Here is a 19,436-nt window from a genome sequence, read left to right as displayed (position 1 = left end):
CCTGAAGATTTTATCAGTCTTGTCCATAAATTCACCTGGGTGCAGTATTCTTTTGGGGAATACCACTTTAACAACTTTTTAAGTCTGTTCCATTGTTTATTGGTCAAATATATGTTAATGTCTGTCCCATGTAATTGTTTTTGTCTCAAGTTCTACTTTAATCTTATACGGCTACCCTTTTTAAATTTTTGCTTTCTTTTGTTTACCCTTTAATTTTTAAAAATCCATAGGACTACAGCAATATTCTCTCTCTCATCAATATCCTGTCATTTTCATTAAGAAGAAAACAACCCTTTCTTGACCCCATTTGTCTTTTGAATTACTGACTTTCCCAGTTCTCTGCTCCTTCTTAAAGTTCCTCAGAAAAACTTTTGTATGTTCTCTTTTCCCATTTCTTTCCTTCCTTTCTGTCTTCTACTCTGCCTCTGAGACATTCATCCCCACTACCCTCTAGTCCACCCTTGTCAAAGTCACCAGCGACCTCCTCATTGCTAAACCCAGTGGTCAGTTCTCAGACCTCATCTTCCTTGGCCTGTCAGCAGCCCTTGGCACAGTCATTCATTCTGCCCTCTTTCCTTTCTGGGCTTCCCAGACCACTCAGTCTTCTGTTTTTTATTCCACTTCATTTACCATGCTTTCTGTATGTCCTTCATTGGCTCCTCCTCATCTCATTCATCTGTAAACACCATGTGTTCCAGACCTTAGTCCTTGCACTTCTCTTCTCAGTCTACATCTGGTCTCTGGGTGCCCTGTCTCAGTTTTATGCCTTTAAGGACCATTATATGCTGATGACTATTGAACCTACATTTCTGGTTCTGGCCTCTCCAGATTCAAATATCTGACTGGCTATTGCTTTTAATTTTCCCTGTCCCCCTAAGAGCACCTCAGATTTCACACACCTGTAACTGGCTGCCTAACCACACTCCTCCACACCTACTCTTCCCTTACTGTTCCCATCATAGCTGCTCATAACTGCATCCTTCCCAGTGTTCTGGCCGAAAAACTTGTAGTCATCTTTGACTCTTCGTTTTCTCATATTTTACACATCCAAACAATTAACTCATCTTGTCAACTAATCCTTCTAGTCCAGAGTAGTCGAACTACTTACTGTCTTCACTGCTACCACTCTTATCTAGGCCACTGTCCTTTCTTTCCTAGATTATTACATTAATTTTCTAACTGATCTCTCTGCCTCCACTCTTATTGGCCTTCATTCAATATTGGCCTTATTTTTATTCAATACAGCAATCAGAATAATCTTTCCAAAGAAAGGAAGTTTGATCACATTGCTCATACTCACAGCCCTCCAATTCCTCACCTTCTAATTTAGGGTACAATCCAAAGTCCAGACAAGGCCTCAAAGGTTCTGTAGAATCTACCCCACCTGACCCAGTTGCCTCTCCGAACTCTCCTCTGCTTGCTGGCTTCACCACACAGACCTGATTACATTTCTTGAACACGGTGAGGGCTGTCCCAGCCTGAGGGTCTTTAACCTTCCTACTGGATTGTGCTGCACTGCACAGTGGTCAAAGCCTTTGTGTTTTGTTTCCTGACCATATCCTCAGATCCCAGAATAGTGTCTGGCACACAGTGAGCACCCAAATATTTGTTGAGTGAGTGAATGATGTGTCTTTATAAAAACAGCATACAGAATAGCTGTATTTTTAAAGTCTTATCTAAGGGTCTTTATTTTTCAATAGAAAAACTTAACCCAGCTTCAAGCATTATGATAACTGATATGTTTGGTGGTGCTTCTTTGAACCATTTCTGCTTTCTGTTTAATATAGCTATTGGCTTTAGCTTTTAATCTTTTTCTGTCTTTTGTTATATTTATCAAGTTTTTTTCCCTTTATTATTAACAATAATGGCCAATACTCCACATGTGCCATGTGTCAGACAATGGGCTATATATATATTTTTTATTTCAAAATAATCATATAACAAAGAAACTTATTCTTATTTTGTAGATGAGATCATGAAAGCTTTGAGATACTAATAATTTATCCAAATTCACATGATTTGTGATAGCTGAACCTTAAACCCAGTTTAGTTCATCTGAAACCAAAATATTTTCTCTAATCTTCATTGTATTTCTTTTTAATAATTATTGCCTTTAAATTCCAATAGGACATCATTGTAAAATTGATATTTCTCAATTTTTTGCCAAGAATTAAAGTATATATTTTGTTATCCTATAAAATAGGATACTACTCCTCCCTCAGCCAGTAATTTTTGTTTAAATAATCTGGGACTTAAAATCAGGTTTTTAGCCCTTGGTCTTTCTTATCATCTTTCTTAAATTATTTTCTTAATGAACATCAGGATTGTGATAGATTAGCCACAATTATTTTTAATTTAATTGCAGGCATATTCACTGTTTACTGCTCATTTCTTCTGTACTCTCTTCAATTATTGGAATTGTGTTCTGACTTTATTGTCAGTTGTTGGTAAACATTGAGTAATTGGTTGAGGAAGGATATAAGTGGGTCATCTTCTTTATGAGTTCTTGCATAACTGAGAGGCTCCATTGCCATTATGTATGAACCTGACTAGAGTCACAGTCCTTTTGCTTAGAACTCTTTTAACCTTCCTTTTAAGTATTGTCATCTAGTTTTGAAGTATTGTGGAATAAAAGCTAATGCCAAACCCATTGTCTTTCTTTGTTGGAGACTTACTTGTTTCTTCTCTGTCTGGACAAAATGTTTCTAGAAAGTTTTCTCAATCTTTGAAATTCAGAAATTGTATCTCTGTTCAGTTGTCGTGTTTTTATTAGTATTTAAATATAATTGAGCCTTTTCAATTGAAAATTCAAGTCTTAATTGAGCTCAGGAAAATTTTCTTCTTTTCTTTTTCTTTTGATATTTCTGGGTTTTTTTTGTTGTTTTTTTGGTTTTTTTTTTTTGCCAAGACCGAAAGTGTATATTTTGTTGTCCTATACAATAGGAAATAGAGATTTTTTTTTGTACTTCTCCTCCCTCAACGAATAATTTTTGCTTAAATAACCTTGGACTTAGAATTTTATTCATTGGTCTTTCTTATCATCTTTTAGAAATTATCTTCTTAAAGTTAATGTAAACATATGTTGCATCTCCTTAATCTATTCCCCATTTATCTTCTCTCTTTAGATTTTTACTCTGAATTTTGGGAGAACTTCTTATATCTTCTAATTTGCTGATTCTGTTTTCTGCAGCATCTGATATGCTGTCTTCTGTCTTTACTGAGTTCCTTTAAAATGTGAGAATTTCTGTTGTGTTATTTGTAAGTGTAATTTTACATGCTCAGATTGTTTCCTTTTCATGGCTACTAGTCCCTATTTTATTAATACAGGGTCTTCTTAAATCTTACTAAAATTTTAAAAGCACAAATTAGAGATTTTAAAATGTGTCCTTCTGTTTCTTGCAATAAATCTGCTTCAGAAGAAGTCATTTGTTCTGCTCTGTTAATAACTTTTCTTCTTTTGAACTGTTGAATATTTTGTAATGTCCAGTTATTTTTCTTTAGCTCATCTGTAGAATAGAATGTCTGTTTAATATTAGGAGCTGAAATTGATCCTGAGTAAAAGCCTGAAGCTGTTTGTTAGATCTTCCAGGTATAGACTGAAGAAGGGGCAATACATTTATTGCCATTTTACCCATGTGGAAATTCTGTTTAAGTTAGAGAGTTGTCGCAGATAGATAAGGAAGTAGTTTCTGAAAAAGGAGTGTTGACCTGGCATTGATGTGGCTACCCTCTCTGTCTCAGCAGCTAGAAACCAACTGGGGCAGTGCTGGTTCCCTCACCTAGCACAGCAGCCTCATGCCCTCCTCCAGAGCTGGCCATGGTGATGGCCCACACTGTTCAGTGTGCCAAATACACCATGTGCTGGCTGGGAGGGCTGCCGTGGGATTCCTTCCTCCTAGACTCCAGCTGTGTGGCAACCTGTTCCCCAAAGAACTGCTCAAAGATCTGCTTTCATCTTTAACCCCATTTGCTCCAAGTTGGGGTTTTGATGAAGTTCCAACAGAAGCCTTGTTTATTTCCACCCTGGGTATCTTTCTTCCTTATGTGCTGATGGATGGCATGCCGGCTGGTGCTGCCCTTACTCCTTACCTGTCTGTGGCTGAAATATTTTAATATATAGTTGGCACCCTCCCTCATTTCTTGAGTTTCTCTTGTTTTCTCATTCATATTAGTAGGTCAGGGAATTAAATATAAAGGCTTATATCACCCTATTGGTCCAAAATTCATGCTAAGAGTCTCTATAAAAGTGACTTTAAAACCACTTGCACTGAATAAAACTTTCAAACACATGAAGTTTGGACATAAGCCCAGTGGGATTTGGCCCTTTTTGCTCAGAGCTCAAGTGTACTCTATTAGTTTAGGTGAGGAAGGAGACTTTAGGAAAGCAAGTTGCAAATCTAATATTCTGGGAATTTGTGGAAGTTTTAGCTACATCAACATAATGAAGAAGTAAACATTTTGGCAGAGTTGCTAAAGAAGTTCATGGTTGTGAATAATTCCTGGGTCTTTCATAATAATTTATGGTGCTGGAAAGAAAGTGGTGTTTGGTTCTAACACAGCTCTAGGCTGGGTTGTAGAGTGTTCAAAGCGTGTTTCCTTAGGAGCAGTGCAGGGTCAGTGGGGCACACATCTAATCAGGTAAATAGCCTAAAGCAGGGGTTGGCAAACTGCAGCCTGGCACCTGCTGGGTACAGCCTAAAGCTAAGAATGGTTTTTTACCTCTTTAAATGGTTGGAAAAAATTTTAAAGTAATATTTCCTGACATGTGAAAATAATATGAAAGTAAATTTTATTGCTTACCAATACAGTTTTATTGGAACACGGTCTGTTTTTTTGTTGTTGTTAAGTATTGTATGTGGCTGTTTTTGTGTTACAATGACAGTGTTGAGTATATGTGACAGAGACCATATGAACTGTAAAACTTAAGATATTTACTATCTGGCCCTTTACAGAAAAAAGTTTTCTGCCCCCTGCTCCCACTGACCCACAGTGTTCCCCTTGAGACCCACATTCTGTAAAAGGAGTCACAGAGCAGACTAGGCTTCTGAGATAGAGGAGGACAGCTGCATCACCTCTGCTTGGAGGGATAGGATCCAGGAATACAGTGGTGCTCAGATGTATCTTAGTTCAACTGGGCTGTTATAACAAAAGACCATAAACAAGGTAGCTTATAAACAACATTTATTTCTTACAACTCTGGAGGCTGGAAAGTCCAAAAGCAAGGTACTGGCAGGTTTAGCATCTGGTGAGGACATGCACTCTGCTTCATAAATGGTGCCTTCTTGGTGGAAAGGGCAAGTAAGCTTCCTCAGGCTCTTTCATAAGGGCACTAGTCTCATTCATGAGGGCTCCACCCTCTCATCCTAGTCATCTCCCAAAGTCCTGACCTCTCAATATTGTCGTATTGGTGATTAGGTTTCAACACGTGAATCTTTAGGGGACATAAATGTTCAGACTATAGCAGATGTCAGAACAAAGAGGCAGAAATCAAGGAGTGTAAATTGAATTTTATTTCTGGAATATAGAGCAACATATTATAATATAATCCTGTAAAAATGGAAATAACTTTAATTATTAGTATGTGCTTTATTCTTTCTCACATATTAAAAAAATAGTAAAAACATTTTAAAATTATATTATATACTAAAGTGTACCCTGGTATTTTGATTTTAAACTTCCAGAATATAATTAATTGGTTTTCTAAGAAGTATGTATTTTGAAGTTAGAGTGAAATTTAGGAGTTACCTAGTTTATCTTTGTCATTATAATCACACAGCAGTTAGGGCCCCAGGAGCTCAAGTGACTTGCCCAGTGCCACACGAATAGTAGAAGACCTGGGGCTAGAACTCAGGGTTTTTTGCAACTAGTACTGGGATTTTTCAAAACAGTTGTTTTAAAATTTTTACTTTTGTTTATATATTTACAGATTTATAAATCATTAAAACCATAGTAAATCTTCAAGATTGTCTAATCCATTCCACCACGTCTTTATTTTATAGAAGTTCCTTACTTTATAGAAGATACCGAAGCCCAGATATAGATAAAGAATCTGAATGCACAGCTTCTTGGGAAAGAAATAATTTTCTTTAGATCTTTAGCAAAGATAGACTTAGTATAAAACTCTGCATGCATAAAATGGAAGCAGATTTGCTTGGTAGACAGATTAAAGTCTGCTTTTGGGCCAGGCGCAATGGCTCACGCCTGTAATTCCAGCACTTTGGGAGGCCAAGGTAGGCGGATCACCTGAGCTCAGGATTTTGAGACCAGCCTGACCAACATGGAGAAACCCCGTCTCTACTAAAAATACAAAATTAACCAGGCGTGGTGGTGCATGCCTGTAATCCCAGCTACTCGGGAGGCTGAGGCAGGACAATCACTTGAACCAGGGAGGTGGTGGTTGCAGTGAGCCAAGATCGTTCCATTGCACTCCAGCCTGGGCAACAAGAACAAAACTCCATCTCAAAAAAAAGTCTGCTTTTAAATAAAGTATGTTAATTTAATAAAATCAAAATCTATTGACAACAACAGCAAGAAAGAAGGAATGGCGTTTAACAGAACTAATTTTTTTTCAAATTATAGAAGGGGTCACCACAAAATTTTTTAGTTAGCAAGATGTGTTTCTGCACTTAAAATGCTACTCATTTATCCACAGCTTTTTAGAGGAAGCATTTATTTTATAAAACCGTATGAACTGGAAGTGCCGGACCAGTGAGTCTGATGGAGTAGAGTTATTCACAATTAACTTACGGTTGTAAATTATCCTTCTTTTCTTGCTGTGTCTTTCTTTCTATCTGTGTATGAAGAATATTTGTTGCCTGCCTCACAGTTTACTGATGTTTATTTCTAAGCTGAGTAATCTGTACTTTGTCAGAATTTTTTATATGGTTGTCACAGCCATACAACTTAGAAAACTAAGCATAATAGTTTTTGGGTTTTTTCAGTGGTACAGTTTACTTATTTAAGTTTCTAATGATAATACAAAACCAGAAATGTATATTACTGAAAAGAAAAATCAATAAGATTAAGTCAAATAATTAAAAATAAACTAAAGCCTAAAAGCTTTTTAAAGGATTAAGTTAGAGTCATTTTGTTTTTCCAAAATGGATTGTATATTTCAGTTCTCAAATTAAAATTAATGATTTATAATACCTCCTAAATTGTATTATCTAAAGTTTTCATTTATTAAGTATTTCGTGGAAGTTACGAATATTGATACATTGTCTTCCAGGAATTTATAATATATCTGTATCAATCTTTAGAAAAATGTTGTGACAAGGAGTTATTTACAAAGACTCAGTAAGATGTGATGTAAAAATGAACAAATTAATGAGCAAAAACAACATTATATATTTTGTTTTTTATGAATTATATTTGATTTTAATGGATTTGACATTTTCTCTTTGAACACAGTTTTGCCAGGTCTATATTTAGGAGAGAAAATGAGAATGTAAATTGAAATCACATTTAATATTAATTTCGTCTCTGGCATGTATAAGGAAGGAAGGTTTAAACAAAGCATGGCAAGTTATAGAGACTGGTAGTCTCAGGTTCATCTAAAATGATTATCACCATGTAAGCACCTTCTGGAACACATAATCTCAATGCTCAATAATAACAATAAAGATAATTTAATTTTTGTTATCTATAAACATTTATTGAGCACTTATGTGTCAGGTACCAATTAAGCTCTCTGTGTATTAATTCACTTAATCTTAATAACTCTAAGAGCTTTATCATATTGATATCCTTATTTTACAGATGAGAAAAGGGAGGCATGAAAAAGTGAAGTAATTTGCCCGTGAGCACACAGCTGGCAAGTAGCTGGGCAGGGTTCAAGATATGCAGACTTGCTCCAGCAAACATGCCCCTAACCACTTCACTAGGGCAGTGGTTCTCAGCAGCATCAGCAGCACCTGGAACATATTGAGCAACACCTTCTCAGGCCACACCCCAGACCTACTGAGACAGAAACTCTAGGATGGTGCTTGACAATCTGTCCTTTGATGAGCCCTCCAGGTGCTTCTGGTGAACACTAAAGTCTGAGAACCCCAGCCTAGATCAAGAAAGTAGTAGTATTATTTTCAGTCAAGGGCCAGCAGCATAGTAGTGGAGACAGACCTGAAAACGTATAATTGCCATCAATCTAGTAATTGCAGTAAAGGAGGATTGTATTAGGAACAATGGTGTTGCAAAGGAGAATGTGAGGGGAAGGGAAAGTTTTGCTTTTTGAGCATTGAGAAATTTGCACTTTAGTTTCAAAGATAGAGGAAGGGCAACCAGTTTCAGTACTGATAAGAGTGCAGGTTTTGCTTGTCTAGAGGTTGAATAAATAGTCCAAATGACTTCAAATGCTTCTGAATGTTTTGGCAGAGCAGGATAATCATTGTAGTGATCCTCTGTTTTGCCCATTTTCTGGCCATGAGTGTGTCTCTGACGTGTGTACCATTTCTGAAATTGATGGTTACAAAGTAGTCAGAGGAGATGTTTTAAAGATCAAAGAAGGTAATGATGCCCTTTTTTTTTTTTTTTTTTGCCTAGAAAAAATATTTAGCATTAGATGTTAGAAAGACTGACCTTCAATAACAGTACCCACTTTATCTACCTTATTAAATCCAAAGTGAAATCTACTAAAACTACAGTCTGTTGCATTGGGATGTGACAGAATTAGCATTACAAGATAGTGTCTTAGCTTGTGATACCTAAATCACTTGACCTGTTCGGTGAGCCATTCTCATTTTTCAGGGTACAGTATTTTAGAAATTCTCACAGTAGGCTTCCAGGCTAAACAGATTCTTTGCACTTCTCGTTCTGCTGGAAACAGGGATTAGACATAAAGTAAACATCATGGCCTGACTAGTCTTTGTAACATCTTCGAAGAGATGGCTCTGATATGCACCACTGTTTTCAATCACTTAGGCAATAATTCAATTATGCCATCCTTTATATAAGAACTGCCATTGCTTTCAGTTCACTTCCAGGCCTAACACAAGTAAATCACTTCAATAAAATCCCTCTTTTCCCCTCCGAGAGACTAGCATAAGTAATGATACCAGTGATCTAGCAAGGGCAAAATGAATATAATGTTCTTTCAGAAAAGCAAAATGTTTCACTGTGTTACTTGGGAAATTATTTGTCTTGTGTGTGTTATGTGAAAGATATTTAAATGATCTTATTAAGTGTGCTTTTTTAGAGATGTAACTATTACACTCTTTTTTAAAAAACAAATTAAGTGCATGAATTTAGCAGTTATGTGCAATTTGTGGGAAGAGGAATACACCTTAGAAAAACACCATCCAGAATTTGGGCCCATGGACAGTAAATCCTTTATAAATGTACAAAAAATATCTTCCAAGATATTGAAACAAGTTCTCTTGCATGTGAAAATAACCACCTAATTCTTTCCTACGTTCATGTAAAATTTTGTTAATATGACTTATGCTTCAGACTTAAAGGACATCAGCTTGAATGTATGTTATAGTTGTCGTTTTATTAGCGGTTGCTCAGCTCACTTGACTTTCTTCTTAATGACCTCAAAAGACGGTCACTCTCTAATATTGTTGTAAATTAAGCCTTTGAGTAAATAACATCAGCTGTTTAGGCTGCTGGGGTTCAACATTATCAGGTGTTTGTATATAAAGATTAAAATATATGGCAGCTGGTAAATTAATTAGGGTCCATGTTATGCCAGATTATCCTCCCCATTAACTTTTGCTTTGAATATATTCACCAGTACTTCTCAGTGAATGATAAAATGTTTTCATTTCAACAAGCCTAACTCATGGGATTCAATAAGTCTGTTCAAGGGATATTTAAAAATAGGTTACACTTTTAAACAAGTGATAATGGACTCACTAGAGCTTAACATTTCTCTTTCATGTCAGATATAGTTTTATAATAGAACTGCAAGTAATATTCTAGTCAATTTCTCCACCGACTTCAGCATTCAGTCACTGGGAAAAATCCTGTTTGGACCACATTATTCTGAATTAGGATTATACAGACAGGCAGAATAAATTGGAAAAAATATAATCTAAGAGGATAAAATATTTTTACCTGTTTTAGATATACTTTTAAGGGCACTTATATTTACCATCTTTTATGTGCCAGACACTATTTTAGGTAATTCAAATGCATTTTCTCATTTAATCCTTATAGTAATACTTCTTATTGTTATTCTCTGTTTTATTTTTATTTTCCATAGCACTATTATCAACATCTAACATACTACATGTTTTTCTTATTCTCTCCCCCACTTTTCACCCCAACTCCCAGTCTTCCCTTTACCCTCATCACTCATTAGACAGGGAATTTTTTTTTGTTTTTTTGTTTTTTTGTTTTTTTTTTTTTTGCTATCTCTGCAATTCCTTGTTCATAGTAGTGACTCAATACTTCTTTGTCAATGAATGAGTGGCCCTGTGAGGCAGATGTTAGGCTCCCCAGTGTACAGATGAAGAGAGGTTAAGAAAGTAACAAAGTCAGAATGTGAAAATGGTTGTAGATGATCACCTACTCATCTATTCATTCATGCATTTGATAAATGACATTAAAGCCCATGATATTTCCAATATATTGCACTGCTTACCATACATAAATTACATTGATAAATCAGCATAATTATATTTTTTAACCAACTCATTATAATGGGTTCCCAAAGTACCAATGTTAGACCAGCAGTTCTTTTGTTTTTGTTCATTGATGGGTTATCATAGTCTCATTTTGTAATGTGAAATTAATTTTAAATAAATAATACATACATCCAAAATTCAAAAGTTATACAGGAGTATATGGTGAAAAGTATCCATCCACACACCTATCTTCCATTTCTAAACTTGACTGCTCATTGGAATCACCAGGGGGGAATGTTAACAATTACTGAAGCCTGTCTCCCACTCCCAAAGATTGTGATTTAATTGGTATGGGAGTGTGGTGTCAGCTTTGGAATTTTTAGAAGTTCCCCTGGAGAGACATTGCTTTTAGTAAAGGTAAAGCCACAAGGGCCAAATATACCCTATTTCCTGAAACAACTAAGAAACATACAAAATATACAAAACAATGTTTTTTATGACACTGGATATCAGGCAACAAAAGACAATAATCTCTGAGGGATGGGAAACAAATGAGGTGAGCCCTGTGATGATGCAGCTTATTTCCCGAGGGGGTATAGACCATGGCAGTGGGGGAGAATACAGGCAGAGCCCACCAGACTCCCTGAGTTGAGAGTCAGAGCTGAGTTTGCAGAGACCAAAACAGTGAGAATTCATAGGACAGACAATAGAAAAGGTGAAAGCTGCATGGAAAAAGCACTCAAAGATCTACAGAGGATCCCTAAAGAACTCCAAAGATTTATAGAGGATCCCTTTTGAGTGTTCAGCTGAGATTTGCTAAGGGAATCCATACGGTGAAACTACCAGAGGCTGCAGGGAAGAGTATCTGAAAAGATTAGGGGGAAACAAACAGTACCTTGTGGTCACCCAGGGATAATGCCTGATGTAATCAGCTGGACTGGAAAACCTTGTGATTTAGAAGGCATTTGGTAGACTATTCAGAAGGGTTTTGCTTCAGTAGTGAGGAAGAATTAGCCCTCAACTAAATAGTGTTCCAGTCCTACTTAAAATATCTTGAAAGCAAACTCCCAAAGGATCAAATTATTTCCAGGTAACTTAACTATATCCCAAAAGAAACCTCAAGACATGTCTTATATTTATGTCCTTATAAATAGAATACAAAAATATTCAGCACCTGACAAAATTCACAATGCCTAGTATCTAATTAAAGATTACCAGGAATGCAAAGATGCAGAAAAATATGACCCATAGTGAAGAGATAATCAGTTGAAACTAAGTCAGAACTCACATAGATATTCTAATTAATAACGACATTCAGACACTTACTATGATTGTATTCCATACATTCCAGAAATTAAGGAGAGATGTAGAAGATTTACCAAAAATCAAAGTCACAATTCTAAAGATAAAAACTGCAATGTATAAAATGAAAAATATACTGGATGGGATTAGTGGCAGATAGACACTGCAGATGAAAAGATTAGTGAACTTGAAGACATAGTGATAGAAACTACCCAAAATGAAACACAAGGAACAACGATAAATTTTTAAAAATTGAAAGAGTGTCAGTTGTGGGAAAATTTCAAGTGGCCTAATATCTGTGTAATTGGAGGCCCTAAAGGTGGTTGGGAGGTGGGACTAAAAATATACCCAAAGAAATAATATCTAAAAATTTTTCAAATTTAATGACAATTGTAAACACAATCCAAAGAAGCCCAACAAACCCAAGCTCAAAAAGCATGAAGAAATAATACCAAATTATGTTATAGTCAAATTGCACAAAACTATTGTTATAAACAAAATATTAAAACAGCCAGAGAATGATAGACGTATTACATAAGAGGAACAAAGATAAGGATGAGTACAGATTTCTCATTAGAAACAAAGTAAATTAGGAGACAGCGAAGCAACATCTTTAAAGTACAGGTGCTGTTTGACTAACAATGGGGTTATGGTTGGATAAACCCATCATAAATTGAAAATATCATAAGTCAAAAGTGTCTAAGTCCAGATATAACACCATCATAAGCTGAGGACTGTATTGAATGCCTACTGCTTTTGCACCATTGTAAAGCTGAAAATTTGTAAGTTGAACCATTGCAAGTTGGGGATCATCTGTACTGAAAGAGAAATCAAGTCTGTTAACTAGAATTATTTACCCAGCAAAAATATCTTTCAAAAAAACAAAAAACAAAATAAAGACTTTTTCAGACATACAAAAGGCGAAGAATTCACCACCAGCAAACTGCAGTACAGATATTTTAAAGGAAGTCCCTCAGCCAGAAAGAAAATTATACCAGATGTCAATCTGGATGTAAACAAAGGCATGAAGAGCACAGGAATAAGAACTACATGGATAAGTAGATTAATTTTTTATTATTTAAATATTTTAAGAAGATAGTTAACCTTTTAAACAAATATAATAATAATTAGAATGGAGTTTATATAAAAGTAAAATGACAAGAATGGCACAATGGCTGGAAGGGAGAAATGAAAATATATTATTTTGAGGGCTTATACTAACTTGAAAGATTTAGTATCACTTGAAGGTAGATTGTGACAACTTAAAGATATTTACTATAAATCCTAAGTCATTTACTAAAATAACAAAAGAAAGTTTAATAAAACAACAAAGAACATGAAATGAAATCATTTAAAGAAAACCCAAAAGAAAACAAAAAAGAGGAAAGAGATAAAAAAAAGAACAGATGGGACAAATAGAAAACAAATAGCCAGACTTCAACTTAACTATATCAGTAATCACATTAAATATAAATGCACTACATATCTCAAAAAGCAGAGATTGTCAGTTTGAATTAAAAAGTAGGACCTGATTATATGTTGCCTACAAGAAATGTGCTTTCTATGTAAAGACATAAGTTGAAAGTAAAGCAATGAAAAAAAGTAGCATGTTAACAATAATTTTGAAAAACTTAAGAGTTGTATTAATATCAAAGTAGATTTCAGAGAAAAGAATTTTACTAGGGATAAAGTAGATAATTTCATACTAATAAAGAGCTCCATTCTTCAAGGGTAATATACAGTCCTACATCTTTATGTCTGACAAAGTATAAAAAAACAGACAAATATACAATAATGGTTGGAAATTTTAATATCCCTTTCTTAATAATTGATAGAGCAAGTAGACAGAAAATGAGTAAAGACCCAGAAGATTTGAACAACAGTATCAACTAACTTGACCCAATTGATGTTTAGAAAATATTATCTAAAATTAGGCCGGGCACGGTGGCTCACACCTTTAATCCCAGCACTTTGGGAGGCTGAGGCAGGTGGATCATGAGGTCAGGAGATCGAGACCATCCTGGCTAAAATGGTGAAACCCGGTCTCTACTAAAAATACAAAAAAAATTAGCCAGGCGTGGTGGTGGGTGCCTGTAGTCCCAGCTACTTGGGAGGCTGAGGCACAAGAATCACTTGAACCTGGGAGGCAGAGCTTGCAGTGAGCCAAGATTGCGCCACTGCACTCCAGCCTGGGCGACAGAGTGAGACCCCATCTCAAAAAAAAAAAAAAAAAAAAGAAAATATTATCTAAAATTAGCAGAATATGCCTTCTTTGCAAGTATACACAGAACATTTATAAAGATCTTACACTCTACGCAAAAGAAGTCTCAATAAATTTAAGGGCATTCAAGTCATACAAAGCATGCTCTCTGACCGTAATGGAATTATATTAGAGAAAATAACAGGAAGCTATCTCAAAAGTCCCCAAATATTTGAAAGTCAAATAACACATGTCTAAACAACCCTTGGGGGAAGGAAGACATCAAGAGGGAAATTAGAAAATATTTTGAACTGAATAAAAATGAAAATACAACATATAAAAACTTGCAGGATTCTGCTAAAACATTACTTCCAGAAAATTTATAGTGCTACATCTCTGCTTTAGAAATGAAAGGTCCCAAATCAATAACCTCATCTTCCATCTCAAGAAACTAGGACAAGAGTGAATGAGACCCAAAGCAAGTAGAAGAAAGAAAATAATAAATATCAGAGTAGAAATTGATGGAATAGAAAACAGGGAAGAAGTAGAGAAAAATCAATGAAACAAAAAGTAGAGATTAATAAAATTGACCATTTGCTGGCCAAACTGACCAAGAAAATAAGGGAAGAAAATATAAATTACCGTAATCAAGAATGAAAGGAATAATATCACTACAGATTCTACAGGTATTAAAAGGAAAGATAATAAAGGAATATTATGAACACTTACAATTAAAATTTTAACAATTTAAACAAAATGGACAAATTTCTTGTAGACAGAATCTACCAAAGCTCATTCAAGAGAAAACAGATACTCTGATAGTTTTGAATTTGTAGTTAAAAAACTTTTACAAAGAAAACTCTAGGTCCAGATGGTTTCACTGGTGAATGATACCAAACATTTAAGGAAGAAATAATGACAATTCTACCTGAAATCTTCTAGAAAATTGAAGAGGAGGGAAGAGTTTTAACTAATTCTATGAGATTAGCCTTATCTTGATACTAAAACTAGAGAAAGACCAATATTCTTCATGAATATACATGGAAAAATTCTAAACAGAATTTTAGGAAATTGAATTAAAAAAACGATAATATGTCATAAATAACTAGGGCCTAGTTCAGGACTGCAAGGTCAATTTAACATTTGAAATTCAATGGATGTAATGATCATACTGACAAACTAAAAACAAAACTATGTGATTGTCTCAACAGACACAGAAAAAGCATTTAGCAAAATTCAACCTCTATTCTTGAAAACTCTCAGCAAACTAGGAATAGAAGAGAACCTTTAGTCTGGTAAATTGTATGTACAAAAAACCTAGAATGAATATTATACCTAATGGTGAGAAATTGAATGCTTTCTGTAAGATAAAGAACAAGTTATTGATATCTGTTCTTTTTATTTATTTATTTATTTTGAGACGGAGTTTCGCTCTTGTTGCCCAGGCTGGAGTGCAATGGCTCGATCTTGGCTCACTGCAACCTCCAACTTCCGGGTTCAAGTGATTCTCCTGCCTCAGCCTCCCGAGTAGCGGGGATTACAGGCATGGGCCACCATGCCCAGCTGATTTTGTATTTTTAGTAGAGACGGGGTTTCTCCATGTTGGTCAGGCTGGTCGTGAACTCCCGACCTCAGGTGATCCGCCCACCCTTAGCCTCTCAAAGTGCTGGGATTACAGGCGTGAGCCACTGTGCCTGGCCCATTCCTACCACTGCTAATTCAACATTGTACAGGTAGTTTTAGCCATTGCAATAAGTCAGGAAAAATCAAAGTCATTGTGATTGAAAAGACAGAAGTAAAACTATCTTTGTGTACAGGCATCGTGATTATCTATACAGAAAACCCAAATCTCCAAAACCCACTAGAACAAATAAGTGTTTGGCAAGTTCACAGAATACAAGATCAATATACAAAATAAATTGTATTTCTATCTATTATAAATGAATATCAGAAATTGAAGTTAAAAAGCAATATTTACTATAATACAAAGTAGGGAAAATCTGGAAAGGATATGCAAGACGTATATACTTAAAACTACAAAAACATTGCTGAGAGAAATTAAAGAAGACCTAATGAAACGGAAGGATATACTGGTTCATGATTTGAAGGATGCAATATTAAAATATCAGTTATGCACAAATTGATATGTAGATCTAAAATAATCCTGACCAAAATCACAGGAGTCTTTTTTGTAGAGATTGACAAAGTAATATTAAATTTCATATGGAAATGCAAAGAACTAGAATAGCCAAAACAACTTTGAAAAAAAAGATAGAGTACTAATACTACCTAATGTCAAAAGTTCTAATACTTTTATTCAGCTACAGTAATCAAGACAGTATAGTTTTGGTGTCAAGTTCCACAAACACATCAATAGAATAAAGAGTCCAAGAGTAGACCCACATGTATGTGATGGAGAAGGGACAGTCTTCTCAACAAGTAATGTTGAAATAATGGGATATTCATAAGCACAAAAATAAATAATTCATAACTCATTCATATATAAAATTAACTCAAGATGAATCATAGACACAAACATAAAACCTCACACTATAACACTTTCAGAAAAAAACTAGGAGAAAACTTTTGTGGTCTTGGGCTAGGCAAAGATCTTAAAATATGGCACCAAAAGCGTGATCCATAGAATTACAAATGGATAAATTGCACTTCATCAAAATTAAAAACTCTGCTTTTGAAAAGAAACTGTTTAGGAAAGAGAAAACACAAGCCACAGCCTAGAAGAAAATATTTGCAAATCATATATTCTATAAACACCAGTGCCCAGAATATAAAAAGAAATCTCAAAACTCAGAAAACAAATAACCTAATTTTTTAAATAAACAGATTATTAACAGCTAGAAATATGGAAGCAAATAAGCACAGAAAAAGATGTTCAACATTGTAGTCATTAGGGGAACACAATCAAAAGTATGATGGAATACCAGCACATGCATATTACAATAGCTAAAATTAAACGTTGACCATATCAGGCGTCAGTGAGAGTATAGAGGACCTGGAATTCTCATACACTGATGGTGGGAATGATAAATTGTATGACTACTTTGACAAATAGTTTGGCAGTTTCTTTAAAAATTGCACATATATGCAATTTAGTCATTTCATCCTTAGATGTCTTTCCAAGATAAATAAAAGTATATGTCCATTTGTTAAAAAGTCTGCATGAATACGTGTAGCAGTTTCATTTTAACATTCAAAAACTAGGAACAAGTCAAATATCCATCAATAAGTGAATAAACCATAATATATCCATGCAATATAATGCTACTCAGTACAAGAAATATTAATGTATGCCCCAACATGATAAATCTTAAAATATGCTGAGTGAAATAAGCCAGATAAAAAAGAATATATTAGGTAAGATTTCATCTTTGTAAAAGTTTAGAAAATGCGGACTAATCTGCAAGAACAGAAATTGTATTAGTGGTTTCCTTGGAAAGGTTTGTTGCGATGGGGACCATGGAGCATAGGAGCTTGAGGAAGCTAGCTTTTGTAGGTGTTAGATATTTTTGTTATTGTGCTTGTGGCAGTGGTGTCAGTGGTGCGTACATATGCCCAAACTGATCAAACTATACACTTTATTTCTATTTTTATTTTTTTAAGATGGAGTTTCACTCTTTTGTCTAGGCTGGAGTGAAATGGCACGATCTCGGCTCACTGCAACCTCTGCCTTCAGGTTCAAGCAATTCTCCTGCCTTAGCTTCCTGAGTAGCTGGGTTTATAGGTGCCCACCACCATGCCCGGCTGATTTTTGTATTTTTAATAGAGACAGGATTTTGCCATGTTGGCCAGGCTGGTCTTGAACTCCTGACCTTGGGTGATCCACCTGCCTGGGCCTCCCCAAGTGCTGGGATTACAGGTGTGAACCACCGGCCCCGGCTCCGGCCCCATACACTTTAAATATGTGCCACTTTTTGTATTTTAATCATATCTCAATATAGTTTGTTTGTTTCAAGATCCCTAGTTGATTCAAACATACACACAAATTTGAGAATCACTACTCCAATCCTTCAAGTCCCTGATTTCACCCTGCAGAGGCAACCTCTTCTAGGCAGTTTCTTGTTCTGGAAACTGGAACATTCTAGAAATCCTGTGCACATGCAGGCATATATGAACATACATATCCTGTGTTCTAACTTCACAAATGGTAGCATACTTTACATAACATTCTGTATTTTACTTTTTTCACTTACTATATCTTGAAAATTATTCCATTTCTATACATACGGAATGACCTCATTCTTTTTGACACCTATGTGTTAATGCAGTGGATCTGGATCCTAATTATTTTGACTATAAGAGGTGGTACTTTATTCTTACTCTAAAACAATTTGAGAATAGAGATGTAACTTAAATAGTTGCAGAGTTAATTTTCCTTTTAGGCATATCCTTAAGTCCTCATAGTCATAGTCATACTATATATTATAAAATGCCTTCATCTGTGTGGGTATATAAGCTTTCTACGACACCAAATTTACTATGAATTAGGTAGTAATTTTTCACAGGTAAAGTTTGCATATTTATGTGAAATGTTGACAAGTGTTAACATTTTAAAAAGTTATTATGACATTTTATTTGCTTTGCTTATTCCCTCAATATGAAATGTGACGTTTGGTTGTCCTTCCTCATTTAACACATATTTTATAAGTCTTCTTTTGTCCTTTGCTGGTCAATTTGGCATTGGTCTTTGGGCCACAGCTGTTCCAGAAATGTGTGCCATGCAGACTAATCTGTTATCAGTATGCACTTTTGGCAAACAAATTGGCTAAAATTGTACTGGCTTTTTTTTTTTTTTTTTTTTTTAAAGCAGAAGGTCAAATTGTCCAATGCCAATATTTTTTTTTATTTTTTAAAGTTAACCTCACTGTTTGGTTGATAGACTATGTTACAGGAGGAAGACCATCTACAAGACAATGTACCAATTTACCTAGAGGCTAAAACTCCTTATTGGTCATTTGTGTTTTCTTCATGGGTTTTTTGTAATTTTCAGTCTTACAGCAACAAGGATCTTAGTGTTCATTACCCAAACTATGTATATTGTACTATAATCTATGAATTTGTTTGATTTCTTGGTGAATATTAGAGTCTTTCGCTGACTAATGATAATTTGAACTTTTTGCCAACATTTCGTTGGTTGTTGGATCAGTGCAATTTGTATCAACTGAGTATTTGTTTTGTATTTGTTAGCTGATGAAGTCAGTAAGAAGAGTCATTGCAGCTCCTTGCAGTAAATTCATTCACTCATTATTTTTCACATCATGGAATTTCATATTCCTGTGGTCAGGTTTCATAGCTCCTGTTCACCCCTTTGTCCTTCATTTTAAAGTATTTCAGGGGATTGTCCTTGTCCT

At 35.1% G+C, this 19,436-nt stretch overlaps 1 protein-coding gene across 2 annotated transcripts in view; it reads left to right on the top strand.

Moving 5' to 3' along the window:
• Positions 1–19,436, top strand: part of TBX20 (T-box transcription factor 20) — a 56,702-nt gene that overhangs the window by 29,967 nt on the left and 7,299 nt on the right. The gene's annotated exons all lie outside the window — the stretch shown is intronic.

This window comes from Gorilla gorilla, chromosome 6 (assembly GCF_029281585.2).
Source record: "Gorilla gorilla gorilla isolate KB3781 chromosome 6, NHGRI_mGorGor1-v2.1_pri, whole genome shotgun sequence".
NCBI lineage: Eukaryota > Metazoa > Chordata > Mammalia > Primates > Hominidae > Gorilla > Gorilla gorilla.
This window is presented reverse-complemented; position numbering and strand designations above follow the sequence as displayed.